The sequence below is a fragment of the Larus michahellis genome, chromosome 10 (assembly GCF_964199755.1).
Source record: "Larus michahellis chromosome 10, bLarMic1.1, whole genome shotgun sequence".
Classification (NCBI taxonomy): Eukaryota; Metazoa; Chordata; class Aves; order Charadriiformes; family Laridae; genus Larus; species Larus michahellis.
Window position 1 is genome coordinate 15,796,475 of NC_133905.1, and position 7,549 is coordinate 15,804,023.

The window sequence follows — 7,549 nt, forward strand, 5'->3', positions numbered from 1 at the left end:
ATTTGTCCCGTGGGAACTCTGTCTGTCTGTCTGTCTGTCTGTCTATGTCTGACAGCCCCAAGCCCAGGTCCGTTCTGCCCCTGCCCCAGTGGGCTCTCAGGCTGTGGCAAAACCCTCCTCTTCTCCCCCGGACTCGGGCCCAGCCTTCCTCTCTGCGGGCAGACGAGGGAGTTCAGCCTGATTTCACGCAGCCATTATCAGGACTAATACACCGTGACCGCCCACTTCTGCTTTTTCCGTAGTGTATTAATGCGGGAAATGAAAGACTAAATTGCAAAGGTTAACAGTTGGTGGCCTTCCTTATCCTCGGTGCAAACCAGCGCCGCCTGAGGACCAGTAATACCCCATGAATATTCAGAGCACAGCTCCCAGCAACCGCAGGCTCCTTCTTTATTTTTGAGAGAGAAAAAAAAAAAATGGTATTTGCAGAGTTGCTTTCCTAATATTTTGGCTGATCAGCTTAATTGTTTTTCTCCACAGTGCCTAATCGTGTCTGTTCCTGTAGCTATTACTCAGGCATTACTTCCGCAGATATTAATGTGTATTTTGTTTAAACACCGAGTGCCAATGTCAAGCCCGGAGCCCTGTGCCGCTCGAGGAGTGGGAGGAAATCCAGGCAGTGTCTCGCAGGTTGGCAAGGGCTGGGGCACAGCCAGGGCGTTAATCTGAACGAAGAAACACTTGGTTATACTGTAACGCTGTCATAATATTAACACTGCCCAAAGGATGTGGAGGTGTTACCTTGGCATATCAGCATCCAGAACGCCGTCTTCTGTGGGCCAGATGTTGGATCTCTAAGACACCTCTTTAAATGCAGGGTTTGGATAAACAATCTAAAAGGAAAGATTGGGAGCAAGCAGGAAGAAAAGCCCTTGTGCCGTGGATGCCTTTACAAGACCGTATCTTTTTCTGAGGGCTCCCACTGGGATTCGTCTCAAGCCACTGCCGCGCGGGTGTCCTTGCACTCCCAGGGTGGGTGGGCTCGTCGCCGGCTGTTGGCAGAGCTGTGCTGACCGGCAGCGCTCAGGATCTGTCCTCGCATCAGCCGCCCACCATAACTCTTCTTCGGGGCCATGCTAAAATTACTTCCCACTGTTGCTGGTTTGCTCTAGGTGACACTAGCATATTCTGTTGTAACAGAGCGCCTTACTGTTTGCAGGGCTAAAAACGTGAGTTTGTGACACTTGAGGAGATTTACTCGCTTTCCAGGACTTTTCAAGGGAGATCAAATACTCAGCGGCGCTTATTGTTCTGCCACCCCCTGGTCACTGGCAGCCTGGTGCCTTTCGCGGAGGACGAGCCAAGGCTGTGGCTACTGACTGGGCTCCAACGCGTGCCCTGGCTCCCGCTAGGACGCTGGGCTTGCTCCCAGTCCCTTGAGTCCAGCAGTGCCCCGCACCGCGGGGGCCGCAGCAGGCAGCCTTGGGGGGCAAAGCCCTCGCTGCTGGGGCTGGGTCTGTGTGATGGGACCCACCGGGCTGAACCGCTCGCAGGCAGTTGGGCTCACTCGCTCCTGACACACGCCTGCGTTATTAAGTACAGCTGGGAGAAAAGCTGTTACGGGGAATCCTAAGCCTGGATTTGATTTTTGGAAGTGCTGCCATCCCCCATCTTCTTCCCCCCACCAGGTTTCCAGCCACGGCTGCTCCCGAACCCTGCCAAGCCCCACAGCTCCTCGCTGCCTTCCCAACATCAGGCAAGCAGGGGCTTCCTCCAGCCACATCCCTGTGGCCCCATGCAGGAATTCCCCTGCCCGCAGACCTGCCTTTGCTCTGCTGGGGACCAGCCTTGCTTCTCACTTGCACCGGCCAGCCTGGCATCCCAGATGGATGCTCTGGGGCTGGATCCTGGGAGCAGCTCCCTGCTGGGTGCTGCCCACCCCTGCCGCAGCCCCCCCAGTCCCCACCTTGTGCAGGGCCCGGGGTCAGGCTTGGTTTCAGTATGTCCTGTCGGGCTAAAGTGAAGGGACACAGGCACTGCTCGGCACCAACATCTGCCCCCTCCTCGGCATGCCGAGGATGTGCTCGGTAAGGCACACCAGCCAAAAGAAGAACCTTTTGACTTTTTTTTTAGTACAAACAAAATGAACAAGTTACAAATATCTTAGTCTTTAAGACTTTTCTTCCTCCCAAAAGGACAAAAGTTTAGACAAATCAAATCCGAGTGTTTACAGTTGAAAGCAACCAGGAAGGAAACTGCATTTTCTGCTTTGTTGAGAGTATGCAAGAGTTTACTTGACTGTTGGGCACAGTATTTTAACCATAAAAGTTCAACAAATGGTACATGCTTTCCACTAACCATGGCAAATGCCAGAGGCTTGCGAACCGCACCAGCTCTCCCCAGCTCTCTCCTGTTCTGCAGCGTGTCGGGTCTGGCGGGGATGGAGCCAGCGCTCAGCTGCGGCCTACCAGCGCCAACACCGCCCTTCCCTGCTGGCTGGTGTTTGAGGTGCCCAGCCCGTCATATTGTGACACAGACATTTGTTTAGGGTTGGAAGAAAAGCTACTCTTAAAGAGGAACCTCTGTTTTGTACCTATGGGAATCAAGCCAGCGTCACAGGCAATGCCTTTTCCCGTCGGCAGGAGCAGGGTGCAGTTGATGGCGTCAGTGGCCCAAGTTTGTTTTGTTTTGTTTTACTTTTTCCAGAAATCCTGTCCTTTTATCTTTCCTACATTCAGTCTGCCCATACGGTAACTGATCTATCTGAGGCTGCAGCCTACTCTTAAATCTTCAAGAGGAAACCTTTCTTTCCTTTTATATTAACTTTTCTTTTTTTCTTGGTCTGGCTTTAAGCCCTTCAGCCAGGCATGGCATTTACACTTTGCATCAGATTTCTGGTTGTCGTCAATAGTCCCTCGTGTGACTTACGTCTGCGCTTTGAAAGAGCATGAAAGCACCCTTTGATTAAACTCATTGGGTCGCATTCCCCGTGGAAACTTGCTGCAGCCAGCTGAGTAGCGGCAGGGAAAACCTGGCCCAGTCTGCCTGGGGTGAGGAATTTTGGCATCGGGTTTTGGAAGCTGAATAACAGCCTGGAGAAAGAGTCAGGGCTGTCGCGAGCACAAGTTCTGGAGAGATGGAGACTGTAGTCAACACTCTTCATGGCAAAGCGCAGAGCATTCAGGGAAGAGTATCTATTTACAGCACCAGAAAATTTGCCCCAGGATCTTTCACCAGGAGAAAGCCAGAATTATTCAAGGGTTTTCCTACAAATGCTGTGGCTTGGGGAAAAAAAGTCATCTTTTTCTTTTTTTTTTATCAGGACAAATTTTGAAATATCAGTAGCTCCTGCAAAACTCTAAAGCTCAGTTTCGACCAATTTTAATGAAAATGTTGTATCAGGATAAATGCGTCTTCCCTGAAGTAGATGTTCTTTATGGTTTCTTAGCCACCAAAAATGCGACTTAGAAAGGCTGCCATGAAAGTAAGCATTAATCTATTTATCCTCTTCCAAGAAGGAGTAAGCTTTCCATCAGAATTAAGTTCTCACATCACCTTTGGTTCTTGATTTCACTGAGTTTGAGAAAAAAAACTCCAGGCAGAGGTAAGTCAAGGTCTGAAAAATAAAACCATTTTAGCACGGAAATGGATGGCTTCGTGGATTTCAAAGGCGGGGTCAGAGCAGGGGTGGGATGGGACCTGCTGGCATGAGCCTGTGCCTGTCTGTCCTGCACCTGTCCCCAGGTCCATGGTGCGGCCACCAGCCCGGGGACAGGGCGCTCAGGTGGCGGAGGAGCAGGCCTCTGAAAACACATCTGGCCAGCAGGTTGGCATTGAATACTTCGGACTGGGTTATGAAGGCAAACAAACATTTAGCCCATACCATCTGTTTCCAGCGGAGAAACAACGGGTTGGCAAAGCACCAGCCCCTTGTGGCAGGGATCAAGGGATAAATCCGAAAACCCAAACCAGATGCGTTCAGTTGTAACAGGAAGCCGCTGCATCGCTTTGGGCCTCTGATAAAATACGTTTTCAAAAGGCTGAGCGTGGCCCCGGGCAAGGAGCCTGCTGGTACCCAATGCTGACGGCAGACCCTGCCGAGAGCCCGTGCCTGCCAGCAGAGAGCCGAGAGAGGGACGCTGTGCAGGGACACAGCCCTCGCTCGCAGTGCTGGATTTTTTAGTCATCTTGCTATTTTGGCTGCTTTTAGCAAAAATTCACACGAGACAGCTGCAAAGAGCTTCTCCTGCGGCTTCTGCCCAAATCCCAGAAGGCTCCAGCTCTGCCGGATCCTTCGGTGTTCCCAGCCACCCTGCTCCAAGGTCCGCCCCAAGCTCTGCAGGTGGCTCTCTAGCCACGGTGGTCCCAGGTCTCCTGTGGGTCCCCGTGGAGGCATGGAAAACCGCTGGGGACTGGTTCGCCCTTCTCCCTGATCTCCACGTTAGCGGGGCGATGCTGGAACATCTCACCAGTGTCCTCTCGGCTCCTCCTGCCCCTCGCCGCAGGTTTAAGGCTGTCCTTGGTGTTTGCTCACGATACCTTTTCCTGTAAGGCAGTGTGGCAACATTTCTGCTTCCCTTTGCATGGCTGAAACATGGATTAATTTAAGCCCTTCCCCTGCCTCATAACTCCCATCTGTATTTACATGCAAAGCTGAGTCTGAGCAGGCATGCGGACACCAACCATCCCCTCAAGGGATGAAAAGCCACCAGTGTCTGCGCGACAGGGACCAGGAAGAGGAGGGATGCTGTACGTGGCCATCGCAGAAAGCCCAGGATGAGTGGTGGGGACTGTGGTGGGAAAGGGGAGCGCTGTCCTGAGCCAAGGGCTGCATCTGCCCACCGCAGAGGTTTTGGGGGTGCCGAGGGCTGCGGCACCCACCGAGCTGTGGTGCCCAGGTCTGAGCAGGGCTCTGCCACAGCACCCGGATGTCGGCTCTGCCCGCGCTCCCCTCAAAGAGCCATCCAGGCATCGTACAGACATCGCACGTGTACAGACAGATGCCGACAGCACCATACAGATGTCGCACATGTAACCTCATCAAACCCAGCACACTGCACGGCACAAAGATTGCTGGTGAGCTTATGGGGACCATCGACGGGGTTCTGCTTGCATCACCTTTCATCAGATGTTATTATTTCCTGCAATTTGTCCTCCGTGGCTGGCTGAAGCATCACAGGATGCAGTTGCTGCTCTCACACTTTTCATAAGAGACAGCCCTGCAACTGCACAACCATTAACGGCAGTGCCAGGGCTTCAGGTAACTCCCAGCTGGATTTCAGCTTTCTCATTTTTAACTGCAACTTTTAATGTCTGCTGAGCAAATGTCAGTAATAGTGATGAAATCATTATTATTTTTTTTTATGATTTACTGCATAAAACAGAATTTGCAACCTGCCAAGGTCTGCTCCACAGGCATGTTCCTTGTTTTGCACTAACTTCATGGGAATGCTGTTACAGCATGTGCCTCTGAGGATGAACACAACACCAGTGTTTCCTTTCTTCTCTTTGTTTTAGTGCAGAAAGGAGTTCTTTTCCTTCAAGTGGCTTAGAATAAAATAGAAATTCTTATTATTATTTCATACAGCTCATAAATCTTTCCCTGCTAATGTCAGCAAGTGCACAAGCCACATCTGACCGCGGTGGTGAAATGTCACTGGAATTGTAGGGGCCTCTGGTAGGAGCTGGGGTGGGGGCAGCTGGGGGGGGCAGAGGAGCAATGAAAGGACCTGGTGCAGGGGCTGCCACCACCACGGGGTGTGTCCGATGGTTTGCAGCCCCGTGGGGCTTCGGCTCCATCCTCCCCATGCCACACGAGGCTTTGGAAACGCTCCCCGGCGCCCAGTGGGTGCTGCTGGCCCCTCTCAGGACATCTGGGCACTACAATTCTCCTGTGAATTCACACCAAATGGAAGCAAAGACACAGGAGCCGTGATTGCTGGACTAAAGGCACGGTGGTCCCTGCAGTTCAAACGCCTGTGGATGCCCTGGGAGCTCCCCCGGGCAGGTGGCAGCAGCACCCTGGGTGCTCGCAGTGCCCTGGTTGCCCCTGGCCCCACGCAGCCCCTGCAGCGTCATCCATCCCCTGGGAACAGGGTCCGTCGCTGAAGAGGGGTCTGCGTCCCCCTGCCAGCACTAACGCCAGGGTGTGCAGCTGGGAAAAAGCCAGCCGAGAACTGGAAAGGAAGGGAACAAGCAGAAAACCCCTGTAAAAATAAAACGCCGACAGCGATCCACGTATCCTGGCACTGCATTTCAGTGCAGCTGAACGCAAAATTCCAGTTAGTTTTGGAGTATCGAATACAAAGTGATGCGTGTCAGCCCAAATCACAGCGCTTTGTGAGAGATCCCGATTCTGGGAAAACAAATTTCAAGTGGTTAAGAAAAAAAAGGGGGTTGAAACACTTCAATTAACTGCAGCTATCATGTTTTCTCAAATTTGTCTTGGAGCCTCCCTAGATTTTACTCTTTAATCCCAAAATGAAATTCAATTTATTTCGTATGTTCTTAGTGCCTGAACCAATTAATATATTTTCTCATCGTTAAAAACTAACTAACTCCTTTAAGATAGCAAGCCCTGTAACTAATTCATAGTAATTTGGAACCCAAGAACTACATGAAATAAAGCATTAGAAACATTTGCTTGCCTGGGAAAGCAAGGAGCTCCACAGACAATCACACAACCTCTTTTGAGCTGCTGCCGAATTACTAATTACTCTTCTATTGCAAGGGCAGCCCTGAAGGAGCAAAAATAGCAGAGAGCAGAAGATAACATCACTTCTCTGCTAGGCTGTGCTTCGACAATGATAAGATTGTACGAGCTCCCAGCTACAGCTCAGGCAAATAAACATGTCAGCTGTCTGGGGAAATGGAGTAACATGGCCAGGAGTGGAAAAAAAAAAGGAAGAAAAAAAAAAAAGGCTGATAATGCTGCATTTCAGTGGGCTACAGAATGTGTCTGATTAGTGTTTTCCTTGCATAATGTTAAAGACTTGGTCTTTCCGTTGCTTTCCTCTGGCAGGCGTGGCGGACAGCCATGTGGTCCGGGTGGCTCTGCAGAGGATGCGCCTGCCCTCCCAGCCAGCTCGGGTTCTGCGGGAGGCTCCGTGCCCGGCTGCCCTCGCTTCGCCTTGCTTTGAGCATCAGCCGCCAGCCCCAGCCCAGCCCCAAGTGGGAGACGGCAGCAGGGTTTCCTGTGCTGACCCTTGCCTTCACTTGTAAGGGCTTTTTTTCCTTCCCATGTGTGCGTGGGAGAGGTATTTCCTTGTTTTTCATACAGCAGGGCGAGCATGGCTAGTTGATGTCTTCACCGTCTGAGCTGTTCCGTGTCAAAAATAGACGCAAGAAGTCAAGGGAACTCCAACACCCATTGGTTTTACAGCAATTCTTGCTGCTGCTTCATGAACATTGCCTCAAATGTGGATTTTTTAATGTTTTTCTGATCTCTAGGTTCTCATTGTAAACAGCCAGAGCAGCCTAAACTGGAAAATGTGTTTTATCTTCTTTGTTGTCTCCCTGGCAGGGCCTTGTTCGTGTTCTGGTGGCAGGGACAGCGAGGGGTGCCCGGAGCAGCCCCCTCCCCATCGGCACCCGCAGCAGCTCCCACATC